The sequence below is a fragment of the Python bivittatus genome, unplaced genomic scaffold, assembly GCF_059951505.1.
Source record: "Python bivittatus isolate LINGU-HERP-01145 unplaced genomic scaffold, Pbiv_v1 ctg000350_np1212, whole genome shotgun sequence".
In the NCBI taxonomy this organism is placed as follows: domain Eukaryota; kingdom Metazoa; phylum Chordata; class Lepidosauria; order Squamata; family Pythonidae; genus Python; species Python bivittatus.
Genome location: NW_028277074.1, coordinates 15,861,518 through 15,874,455, shown reverse-complemented (window position 1 = coordinate 15,874,455; position 12,938 = coordinate 15,861,518). Strand labels below are relative to the sequence as shown.

At 35.6% G+C, this 12,938-nt stretch overlaps 1 long non-coding RNA gene across 1 annotated transcript in view; it reads left to right on the top strand.

Moving 5' to 3' along the window:
- LOC148215123 (uncharacterized) overlaps window positions 1-2,556 on the top strand; it is a 69,489-nt gene extending 66,933 nt beyond the window's left edge. The window contains exon 3 of the long non-coding RNA XR_015796732.1: window positions 2,420-2,556. This is a non-coding gene — a long non-coding RNA (uncharacterized LOC148215123). The remainder of the gene's footprint in view (window positions 1-2,419) is intronic.
- The last annotated feature ends 10,382 nt before the right edge of the window (window positions 2,557-12,938 follow it).

Below are 12,938 nucleotides of genomic sequence, written 5' to 3'. Positions count from 1 at the left end.
CTCTGCTTTGCTTTCTATTCCCCCCCCAGATGGATTTTTTTTTTTAAAGAGGCTTAGCCTTTTCCTTCTTTTCCTTTTCTTTTTATTTTTCCTTCTTCTTTTTTTCTCCTTTTGCTTCTTTTTTCTCTTATTTTTGGCAAGAACAAAGATAAAGAATCCTTTGACTCAATGAAGGTTTATCAAGATAATAGACTATACGAGAAACACAATGCAGAAAAAGATCTTTAAACTATTGAGGATGACTATAAAAAATTGGAAGAAGAGCTGCAGAAACTCTCAAAAAAAAAAAAAAAAAAAAAAAAGATATTAAAGTTAAAATGGACTTAATTAAACATAAAACGGGATCATTGGAAAAGGAAGAAATAGTACAAGAAATCAGAAACATTAAACGGAATTATTGTGAGGCCTATAAACTGAGAATTAAAAGGGTTAATCAACTGATAAATGAAGAGACAGATTTGTTCTTGGCACTGAGGGTGAGAAAAAGATTATACAAGATTATAATGGAAAATCGTACTAAGAGAATGTACAAAAAGAAGTAAAACAATATTGAAAGAAACTATTGCAGATGTTTAAAGAGAAAATCAGGGGAATACAACAATGATGGAACTGACAGAAGCTTCCAAAAGCAGAATGTTCAAAAGGACACTTATTATTGCTTTCTCTTATCCAATAATATAGAAAAAAGGAATGAACAGCCAGATATTTTGGGACATTGAATGAAAAGGGTGAACTCAAAATTATGCAAGCGCTGGAATAAAGTATAAATCTGAGATATATAGTTAAAAATTGTATAACATGTAGTGAAATCTGGTTAGAACTGTAACTTGGTTAGAATTGTAATTGATACTGTAACTGATATTGGTTAGAATTGTAACTCTTAAGAATTGGAAAAATTAAAAAGTACTTATGCAGGAGGAAGTTATTCAAAATTATGGAATGTGCAGAGATGAGTTAAATTGAGATTTGAAATTAGAGTAAGAAGATAAGCAATTTTATATGACACAGGATTTGTTTTTATTAATGATTAGATGAGAAAATATAGTAATGTAATAGATTAGGAAATTTTATAATAGAAATTTGATATTAATTATTATATATATACACATATAATAGATAGATGGAGATGTATTACTAATCCTATTGAAAGTTAAAATTTTTTGTAATATATGATTTTATAGATTAGCTATGAATGATTAATAATTGTTAATTGATAAGTATGCAAGTATATTTTTGAATAGATGATATGAGAATTTAAGATTATGAAAGGGGCACCAACGAGTTTAACTGGTTGACACACGGTATAAAATGGAAGATGCTTTTTTATGCCTTTTTATGTTTTTGTTTGTTCATGTTTGTTTTGTGTTTGTTGTAAAAATAAAAAAAACATTATAAAAAAAAAAAAGAAGGAGAAGGAGAAGGAGAAGGAGAAGGAGAAGGAGAAGGAGAAGGAGAAGGAGAAGGAGAAGGAGAAGGAGAAGGAGAAGGAGAAGGAGAAGGAGAAGGAGAAGGAGAATTACTTTCAAACTTCCAGAGGAAAATGTGCATGTGGGTCAACTTTGTGACAGAGTGAAGTGAGGGGACACAAGGCTGGCACCATCTGTTTCTGCCATCAAGAAATGGTTGTTCTTGTTCCAGCAATGGGGCAGCTAGACGATAGAGATTAACCCTCTGTTTCTTCCCCCCCCCCCCACGGCATTTATTATGGGCATTCCCATTTGATGCCCATGCTATTCATTTTTTTCTTGTCACTAAAGCATAATTTTTTGCAAAGACACCTGATTAAAATGTAAATTAATAACTTTAGCCACTAGCTTCCCACCTTCTGATTAAAGCTGACTATTCCCTTTCGATCAGGATATTTGAAGTTATTATGCTTAAGCAATAACTAGAAGCAGAGCAAATAAATATGTGAGTGAACCTAGGTATCTCTCATAAAGTCATTATGTATACAGCATGAGATGCAGAATATAAATGTGTTTTTCCAGGTGATATTTACCTCTACATTATAAGCCAGTGATCAGAAGTTGGGAGGGGTGGGCAAAGGAATGTTTGCTTTCATTAGAAACTCTACCTCTACTTCTGCTCTTTAATTCTACTTTAGGAGGTTCTGAGATGACTACCCTTTTACCAAAATAAGCCTAATCAGATTCATATCTGAATAAGAACACATAGGGTTGCACTATAATTGATCTAAATATTGTAAACAAACAAACAAATGTTTATGTAGTTGATTTCGTATTGGCCAGAAAACAAAAAGTCAGAAGAATGGATGGGATAGAAAAATCTTGCTGCTGTATGAATTGTGTGAGTTTCACACAAAGTTTATTCTTTAATTTTCTGTAAGGATTTTGTATCATCCTAACCTGTGGATAAGTGCACTAACTCTGATTATATTAATTTCTGAATTGACATGCAGGGAGAAGAGCATGCAGCGAATGCCACTGCTTATTTGGGAAGTGATCTTTTTGTTTTCTTGGTCCTTTCCATTTTCACTTTCATCCCATCAGAATTGCAATGTGACTTCCCAGCCTTTCCCTGAATTCATCTCTTATGACAGTTGTATTAAACAAAGAAAGAAATACAAAATAAATATTTGGACATCTTGTTGGTTATACAAAGACTGTCCCTATATGCTTGATGACAAAGGGCATCTTCAAGGATGGGAAGAACAATTGTTCTTGTTTGTTTTTCAAACTGGTGCTACGTGAACCACATTAAAATGAAAAAGTAACAGTATCCTGAAATAAATCTTGATTTTTAATGGTTTCGGCCATGGAGTTGCATCGCCACTCCACAGAAGTAGTTTGCTTCTGCCTTCTTCAAGGATGTTTTGTGACTATTGAATCTAGACAATTCTCAGGTGTCTCCCATCTAAGTACTAACCAGGGCTGACCATGCTTAGCTGCCAAGATGAGCCAAATTCAGCTAGATGCTGCCACCTGCTGAGGAAGATGAAAATCACTGAGATTTTATTTCAGATTCCCAAATGTTGTAAGTTATATATATTTTTTATTTTCCTGGCAATCCAGTAATGTCCACCCAGAGCCCTGTCTTTTACAGGATTTTCATTTTGTTTGCAGTTCTATTGTGTTCATGGTCACTATAGGTGTTTCTGAAATTTGCCACAATCTAAAAGGCTATTTTTTAAAAATAAAAGACTTGGAAGAAATATTAGATAAAATTCTTTTTAGAAAACGTGCTATGAAGTATTTTAAAACAATGCAGTGATATGCAGCTTTTCTTGATGTCGAAGAGAATAGGCAAGACCCTCTTTTTCGGTGGCTCTCTGAAAATATACAGGCTTCTGTATAAAAGCTAAAACAAGGATCCAGAAATGCATACATTCTAGATCAATATATTCATTGGGAATTATTGAATTATTTCTTTCAGCAGTATGCTTAGTGTTCTAAATTCTGAGTATATATTCAGTGCATACATATAAAATAATTTCTCAAATAATACATGATTATATCCCATAGCTGGATTGCTGTTCTACTTAACAAAGGACTGAGAAGTGATTCCCTTTAATATTTTATTTATTTATATATTTATATATCTAATTTGTCACCACCCATCTCATTAAAAAGTGACTCTGGGCAGTTTACAGAAAAGTTAAAATAAATTAAAATACAATATTAAAAAAAGTTTTAATAATAAATAAATTCCAAGAATGATGGGAATTAGTGAATATTTAGCAAAAATTCATCACATACATTTCATAATACAAATGGCAAAACACATTCTATGTCATTAAAGAATTAGCTTATATTTACAATTCCTTTCTCTCCATGAGGTCGCCATTGTATTCAACATTCATCAAGAATCTCTGTGTTGCATTGTTAAAGCTAGTTTAACTATTATAACAGATAAATGCATTCTAACATGTGTGTTGACATTTTTACCTGCAAAATTTCAAGTTCAAGTCTCCAAAGGAGATTTTTTTAAACTCATCACATGTCATTTGTGAAAGAGACCAGAGACAGCATGACAGAATATATTGCAAAAATAGTTACATCATTGTCCAGCTAAAGTTAGTTGGGCTAAGGCCTTATTGTAATTAACAAAGTAAAATAGTCAGCAATAAACTTAAGCCCTAATTATCATAGTGCACTGTTTACTAACTTTAGATACAGATATGTAGAGAGTTGGAATTGTTTTGTTTTATGTGTTAAAACTAATACCAGGTTTTAATTATTTATCAGTGTGCCTTAAGTATTAGCTTAGACCAGTGCTGTCCAAACTTGGCCACTTTAAGATGAGTGGACTTCAACTCCCAGAATTCCCCAGCCAGCATGGGGAATTCTGGGAGTTGAAGTCCACTCATCTTAAAGTGGCCAAGTTTGGACAACATTGGCTTAGACCAACATTAGAAATGATCATTACTGAGCACCTGACAAGGCCAATATCGATACAAGATAGGAAGCGCTGCCAATGGCAAAATTCTCCTGCCGCTGCTGCTGCTGCTTGCTGTCACTACTTGTTCACCTCTATCTCTGAGAATGCAAAGAGTGAGACAAATCAGGAAATAGAACAGCTTTTTTCCTTTGCTTTGTATGCTCCACTGGCAGGATTGGGTCTAAAGAAAAAGAATGAGTGAATGAATATGGGGGCTGGATAAGGAATCCATTTGGGAGCATCACTGAAGATATCTTGATTAATGCCCTTCCAAGCCTGTCGCTGGTGCCATCTTTATTGTATACTTGAATTCATTTTTATATATGTGCATGCTGAAAATAAATAAATTAACCATTCTAACCATAAATGAATAAATAAACAAACAAACAAACCAGTTAAAAATGTGCGTGCCAATGGAATGGATCAGTGGAGTGCAACTTTCCTCTTTACCCAGGCAGTATACCTCTTATGTGGGTGAACCATTCAGTCAGGATGTACAAATATTATATCCAATGCATGTAGTACAAGATCACAAAGGTAAAACTTGTCTGGAACTTCAGTCATGCATTTGATGCCTGTTTCATTCTGTTTGAATATTCCATATACAGATGTTTTGCCATTGCGTGTCTTGAGGCGAGGTAAGCTTGATGGAGGGAAGAATAAGCATCTTTTTATCTATGTACATGTAAGTAAACATACTGTATTAACATCACATATAGTAAAATCAGGAAAAAAAAACTTTAAAAACACACTGGAACTAATGCATGTAAAATCATGCATGTAGCAAAAACCATTTGGAAAAAAAAAACCCTACTGAAAATAGTTTTACATCACCATATTATATAACATAACCTCATATGACAGAGTTTTATTTCCCTGCCCCTGAAGTTAAGCTATTAGGAAGACTAACAGGATTATAATTTAAATTATTTGTCTTCAAAAACATTTTTAAAAGAACACACACAAACATATATGTATTGCTTACAATTGAAGTGTAGATGTATTCATTTGTGTGTGTGTGTGTGTGACTTACATGGAATTCAGCAATGGGGAAGAATAGACACAATATTTTGAAGATTCAAAATATGTATATCTGTTGGATGTTTCAACAAATTATTGGTATTATTTTACTATGCTTCAATAATATCACCGGGCTATATAAAAATATCTGAAACTTTTACTCCAACAATGTGTTCAGTGTTGGATGTGCAAAATCTGGATCAAAAAGTTATTCTTTGACCCAGCTATCCTGGATAATTACTGTCCAGTGTCCAACCTTATATTTTAGGAAAGGCTGTAGAGAAGGGAGTGGTCTCACAATTACCAACAGTCCAGGAAGAAAGATATTATTTAGACCCCTATCAGTCAGGATTGGTCTAAAAACGTATTGGTCACCCTGTTTGTTAACCTCTGGCAAGTCTGGGATGGGGCAATAGGACTCTCCTGCTCCTGTTGGATCTGTCAGTAGCCTTTGATACTATTGACTGTGGTATCCTTCTGGACCAGCTACAAGAGTTGGGAGACTGGGAATGGGGTGTATCATTTTGTGATGGTTCTCTTCTTTCCTGAGCAGTTCCAACTGCTGTGAGGATGAAGAGGTCAAATCCATGGTTATTTCATTATCAGCTGAGTCCTTTTCTCCTTTCTTTTTAAAATCTACATGAAACTGCTGGGTTAGGTTATTCATCAGCATGGAATGAGGCATCATCAATAAACTGATAATATATAACTTTATGAACATGTTCTGGGCTGGACAGGTGATGCAGTGGTGATCCTGACTTGGTGCCTGGAAGCTGTTGGATCTGAGATGAGTGAGAAACAGAATTAGGCTTAGAAAAGAAGAATTATTTCCTTAGGAAAGCAGAATGACTGTGAGTATGAAAGGCTTCTGACTCCAGAGATAATCCATATATAGTTCTGGAAAGGATCATGCTGTCAATAGAAAGATTCTCTTCTATTCAAAGCTCCTGCTTGATCAGCAATGGAAACTGTGACAGGACTGCCTTTACACAATTAAATCTTGTGTGCCAGCTGTGATCTTTCCGGGATCAAGATGTATCGTACACAGTTCTCATGCCCTTCTTACCTTATGACTAAATTATTGCAATTTGTTCTAAAAGGAGTGGTCCTTGAAAACAATCTGACACTTTAAACTGATTTAGCATGTATCAGTCTGGGAAGCAGGGACATCTAGATTTTCCCACCTCTACTCTAGGAGCTGAATTGGTTGCCAGTCAGTTTCTAGTGCAATATCACCTTTAAAGTCCTGCATGGTTCAGGGCCTGGTTAAGTCTGCCCATTCTGTAAAATCTGGCACAGAGACTCTACTGAAGATCCCATTCCCTAAGGAGTTCCATCTGCAGTAAAGCCTTCTCAGTGGTGGCACACCTTCTGAGGAATAACATGCCTCAAACTACCAGTTTCCCACTGAAGTTCTGCAGAGAGATGGAAGCCTGGCTTTGAGAAAGAACATATGAATAATGTTAATGTAATCTGTTCAAGCTTATGGTTTATATTGTTTCCTGTTTGTTCTGCTGTTTTCAGTCTCCTTTTCTGGTGTACTTTGCTAAGAGCTGGCATAGAAACCTCAAAAATAAAATAAGAGTAATAATAGAAAAGTTGAAATACGCAAATTCTGTTGGGAAGTCTTCTTTATTTTTGATTTCTTGGAGATGGACTGGTGAAAATTTTCACCGAGGGGTATGTTGTTATTATATTACACATTCATTTTTTTAAAAAAAGCTTGTTACATAGTGGCAAAGAATATAAAAGCAGATGGAAAAGTAGAAACAAATGTATGTATAAATTTGGATATACCATCAGCTGTTTTTGCTATCAGCTATGAAAACTGTTAGGAATACATTTCTTGATATTTTGGAGCCTTATTCTTAATCTTGCTGATCTGAAAAAGAGTTTATCTTTAAAAAAATCAGTAAGTTTATGGCTCATTGGCTGGCAATGTTTTTCTCCAAAGAATCATATAATGGGTCATTTCTTCTAAATGTGAATTCAGGTGGTTGAGTGCCAATAGTATTTAGGCTAAAGCAGGCCTACTGAGAAACAAGAGGGAATTATCTGCATGCTTGGGAAGATCCCAAGAAATGTGGGGAGGAGAAAGAAGGAACCCTCCAAAGTAGCCTATAGCCTTTAGGAGCTATTAGATGTTGAATCCAGTGAACAGTGGGGAATGAAAATCTGGAAGATGGAATGAATAGACTTATGTAGCAAAATTGCATAGTTCCCAGTTGTACAGTAAAAAACTAGTAGATTTTTCACATTATATTTAAATGGTAGGAGAATAAAGTTACTTGAGAAAGAAATGGTGAAACAGAATGTTTATAAAACAACATTCATAGACTGTCATAAACTGATACAGCTTATGCACAGAGGACAATATTGATAGTATTAATATGAATCAGGATATTGGTTTATATAAGTTGTGATCATTCTCTGCCACTTTCAGTATAAAGTTTCATGTAGCATTACCTAATGAAGTCTCCCTTTTCTAAGTTAAGATCAGGGTTTGGCAGCCAATAAATATTTTCTTAGACACAGCAGTCACTTTTACCTTCAATCATGGTCGTCTCACAGTCATTACTGAGGATCAAGTATCACACTATACCCTACATAATGATTACTTACAAAACAACAGCCACATCCAATTTTCTTCATCGGGAATGTAGGAATACTGTACCATGGCTTTCCTTTCAGAGTGTGGAGTGGTAGACCATGTTCAGCATTTAGTTGAATACCCCAAGCAAAGGCACCTGTGGAGGGGGGCAGTAGACAAATAACAAAAGTAGCATTCTGTCTTCATTAGCAAGCTCCATCCCTTTTATATGTGCTATGGTGATGTTGCAGGAATCTATAATGATGCAATGCCACTTTTGTAATTTTGATGAAAGTGTCAGATCCTGTGGATGACTGCCCCCAAAACTATAATGTACAAGAAACATGTGCTGCTGAAACTAATGCAGTGAGCAAAAGAAAGAAATATATTGGCCTTGCCCAGGTCATTTCATGTGCATCTGATTACAATATTTTTCAAAAATGGAAAGAACATTTTTTCTAGCTAAATTGTCTGTCTTAAGTTCTTCACCAAGTACTGCTTCTTTACCAAATACCACTGTAATGAGCAGGGATAGCTTTGTGTGGAAAGTGATGTAGTCGAAGAACAGTTCATAATCTTAAGAGAGTAAAAGGGAAACAATTACTGAACCACTGCCTATTACATCCTGCAGTGAAGAAGATGCTTATTTGACATGCAGCTGACAGAGGCCACTGCATCCCGTTTAATGGTGTTAATACTATTCTATGAAAGATACACAGCAAATAAAGTGATATATTTTTCAAGCTGAGTGATGGTCTGGTTTCGCCTCATCTGTACCATGTCTTCTGTGCCAATGAAATACTGCCTTGTCTGCCTCATTATTTTCCATTTTTCCTTCACTAAATATTTATTTGTTTAATGTCTTCTCAGAGCAACTTGTTCTTCTACATATATGTTTGTATATGCACATGTGCATGCAACACACACACACAGAGTGGGCAGTAATGGACTGTAGGTTTTATAGTGGAAAGGATATCTATCTATCTATCTATCTATCTATCTATCTATCTATCTATCTATCTATCTATCTATCTATCTCAGTAGGGAGCTATCATTTTATAATGTGCCCTATCATGTCATGATGCTGCTTAATAACCTATAATGACCACCTGGCACAGTAAAATAATGAAATGTTGACTGTGCTGAATATTTAAAGACAGGTATACTTATCAGTGAAGAAAGCTATTATTAGCTCATATAGTAATTCCTCATAGTGAAATGAAGATGGAAATAGCTATTTTAATATGGCACATAGATAAAAAGACTCCTGTTTGTGAAATGAGCTATTTAAAAGCAAATTCACTGATAGTCAGGACTTTACATGAATTCCCCAAAGGCATCCAAGTAGCCAAATTTCTAAAAGGGTACAATTTTTATTATTTACCATGGCTACTGTCAGGCATAGCCCAAGGAACTCCAAGAGACAATGCAAATTCAGTCCAGCTATGTTTATTAGCTACAGCCTCTAGCAAGAATCTTCCCAGACTGAAAACCCCATCTCCCAAAGTCAGCCAGCCACAACAGTGTGAATTCCTCAGGGAGGTGCCAGTCTCATCCTCTTGTTCCTCTCATGGTCTTCTGGGGAGCTAAGAAAATGTTTATCTCCCCGAGCCTGGCCTTCCTAATTCCATTCCATCACAGCTACCCAACTAAGCAAAATGTGATCATATTTCAAAAACAATAACAACAACAATAACAACAACAACAACAAAACCTTCAGCTCTTTGAAAAAAACAGGAAAGAGAAATGATACGATAACTTAATTACTTTGATACCTTTTGGGAGAGAAATTCTAATAAACCTGAAATAAAAATTTCTTCTAGCAAATTCCTGTCTTGTCTTGCTGATAACTTTCAAAGGGTGGATGAAGACATAAAGAGATCAGCTAACCTTGACTTGATTCTAGCCAATAGGGAGAACAGAAGTAGACAAAGTAAAAGTAGTGGAAACTTGGGGAGAAAGTGGCCATGTAATGCTTGAAATATTGATATTAAGGGGAATTAAAATTGGATGGATCAAAACTTTATAAAACCAGATTTTAATAAATTCAGAGCAATAACAAGCAGAATTTTACGACAGAAGATGATATGGAAAAGTTTCTTGGAAGGCAATTCCTAAAAAAGGGGAACTCATTTTTTTCAATGAAGGAGGAGGAGGAGGAGGAGGAGGAGGAGGAGGAGGAAGAGAAAAAACCAATGTAATTGCCCAAAAATCTTAGTAAAAATTGAAAATAAAAAGGACACTTATAAGAGGTTGAAAAACGGATAATCACCAAGGAAATATACTGTACATATAGATAGCCTAGATTTTAGTGCTGGGATCTGGTGTTCTAAAGCTCAGAAAGAGCTGAAATGAGCAAAGTATGTTAAGAACAGTGAAAAGGGATACTTCAGCTATGTGCATACTAGACATAAGACAAAGCAAACAAGATACCGATTGCTCAGTGAAAATTGCAAAGAGTTCTGACTTCTATTTTGCCTCAGCTTTCTCTGATGATATGCATTCCACTGAGCAATTGTGTAGAGTGGATTGAAGAAGCAGAATTATAGCTTGAGGCAGACAATACCTACTGACCTTACAAATCTCCAAGGCCATGTGGATTGCATTATAGGATGGTGATAGAACTTGCTGATGGTCTGGCCATTATCTTTGAGAAATCTTGGAAAATGGATGAAATACAAGATGACTGCAGAAGGTCAAACGTCCCTGTCTTCAGAGGGCAAAAAACAGAATTGAGAGAACTATAGACCAATTAATCTGACACCAATAGCTGGCAGTATTTTAAAATAATGAGTATGTAAGAATTTGTAATCACAGTACAGTAATTAAAGTTAGCATACTGTAGCTCCATCAGGAATTACTGGAAATTGGTACAACTGCAAAAAGAAAACATTAAAAAAAAAGAAAACAGCAGTGAAAATAATCAGGAAGTTGGAAACTAAGTCTAATTAAGAGAGAATGAGGGAATTGTTTGGCTTTGAGGGGGATAGAAAGTCAAACCTGTTACATATAATCCTAGAGTAAAGGATATAGAATAATCAGATTAAATTGCAGGAAGGCAAATTTTGATTGAATGTTTGGAGGAACTTTCTAATAGTATGACATAGTACATAGTACAACAATGGAACCAATTACCCAAAGAGGTGGTAGACTTGCATTTCACTGGATCTCCAAACAGAGTCTTGACCCCAATTTGTGAACAATTTTAAAATTTGGATTCTTACATTGAGCAGGGAATTGGAATTGATGGTCTTAATAACCCCTTCCAATTATATATTTTAAACTAACTGTACCCTGCTATAACACATACAACTACATACAAGGATTAAAATAAACATAAGCTAGCTAAATTTGGCATAGGTAACATCCTGATAATAGCATTTCCATTTTTCCAATCTTTTTTTAATCTTATATTATATTAATCATGTAGGTATAATATTTATTTATTTATGTATTAAAAACGTCTTTCATTGTTAGTTCAATGGATTCAGAAGTTGCTGAATACTGTAGCATAACTATAAAACCTGGGAAACTGTTTGCATTCTCCATACACATCTTCATTGAGTCAGCCTAAATAGTGTGAAGGATTTGTTGCACCACCTAAACAGAAGATGGCAGTGTTTATTCATTATTTAAGAGCACAAAGCTAGAGCTTTTATTTGTGGGGGGAGGGCAGGGTGAATATACATTTGGATGAAAAAAAAACTATTGAAAAAGGAAGTGTTAGCAATTGTATTCAGATATTCACTAAATGCTCATCCCAGGTCCCAATCATCCAAGAGGTATGCACAGCTTTGTCTTATGCATCTGAAGATAGCCTGAATTCACATAATGTGTGGGAAACTATTACTGACTCATGGATTAAAGCACTGTAGGCAGGAAAACAGAAAGCATTATTTTTCATTAAATGGGATTGAACATCAAAATGAATGTCCTGTTTATCATAAAATATTTACAGTGAAGCTAACAACATTTATTTTAATTCTCACAATTTTTAAGGAACATTTTTTTTAATGGCAGGGATAGCTGTTAGCCATTAACTACCTCTATAAAGTCAATGGGTGTTGATTCAGAGGGATTCAGAAACTATTCAAATTAAAAACCAGACCTGACTTTGAACTCTCCTGAACTAATTTTACATTAGTGTTCCAGTGTTTGGATCCTCCCACTACTACTACTACTACTACTACTACTACTACTACTACTAGTGTTTTCCTGCAGGTGCAGGGCCCACTTTCCAGATCAGTGAATGCCATTTCACATGACTGAATGCAGCAACTGGGTCCAATTGGATGATTTTCATGACTGCTTAATTGTGTCCTGCTACCTTTGCTTTGGTCTTCCGCGTGGAAATTTGCCATTGGTGTTAAAGCGGTAGGCAGTGCAGGCAATGGTGTGGAATTCTGCTTGTAGAACATGGCCATACCACTGTAGGAAGTTTTCCTGCATTTTCTCTGTTATTGGTGAAATGCCCAACTGCTGTCTGGCTGTATCATTGTGGTCGGCATTGAGAAGGGAAACAAATGACCAATGGAGCATGTGCATCTCCATCGCGCGTAAAGGGTGCTAAGCACTTTTGGTGGTTGGCCAGCACTCAGTGTGATACTGTGCTACTGGGCAGACCATCATTCTATACACTTTTGTTTTTAGGCGAATTAACATGCACCTATCACAGAACACTTCAGTGATCTCCTTTCACCATAGCCATGTTGCATTCACCCTTGTGCGCACTTCCCCATTAATGCTACTGTCACTCTGCAGGTGAGATCCTAAGTAAAGGAAGGAGTTTGTCTTCACTAGATCTTCACTGCTGACCTGAATGATGGAGGTGCTTAGGCTAGTCTCTAGATACTTGGTCTTCTTGATATTGCGGTGCAAACTGAATTGGCTAAGATAGTCATTTCATGTCTGGACACAGTGCTGCAGTTCT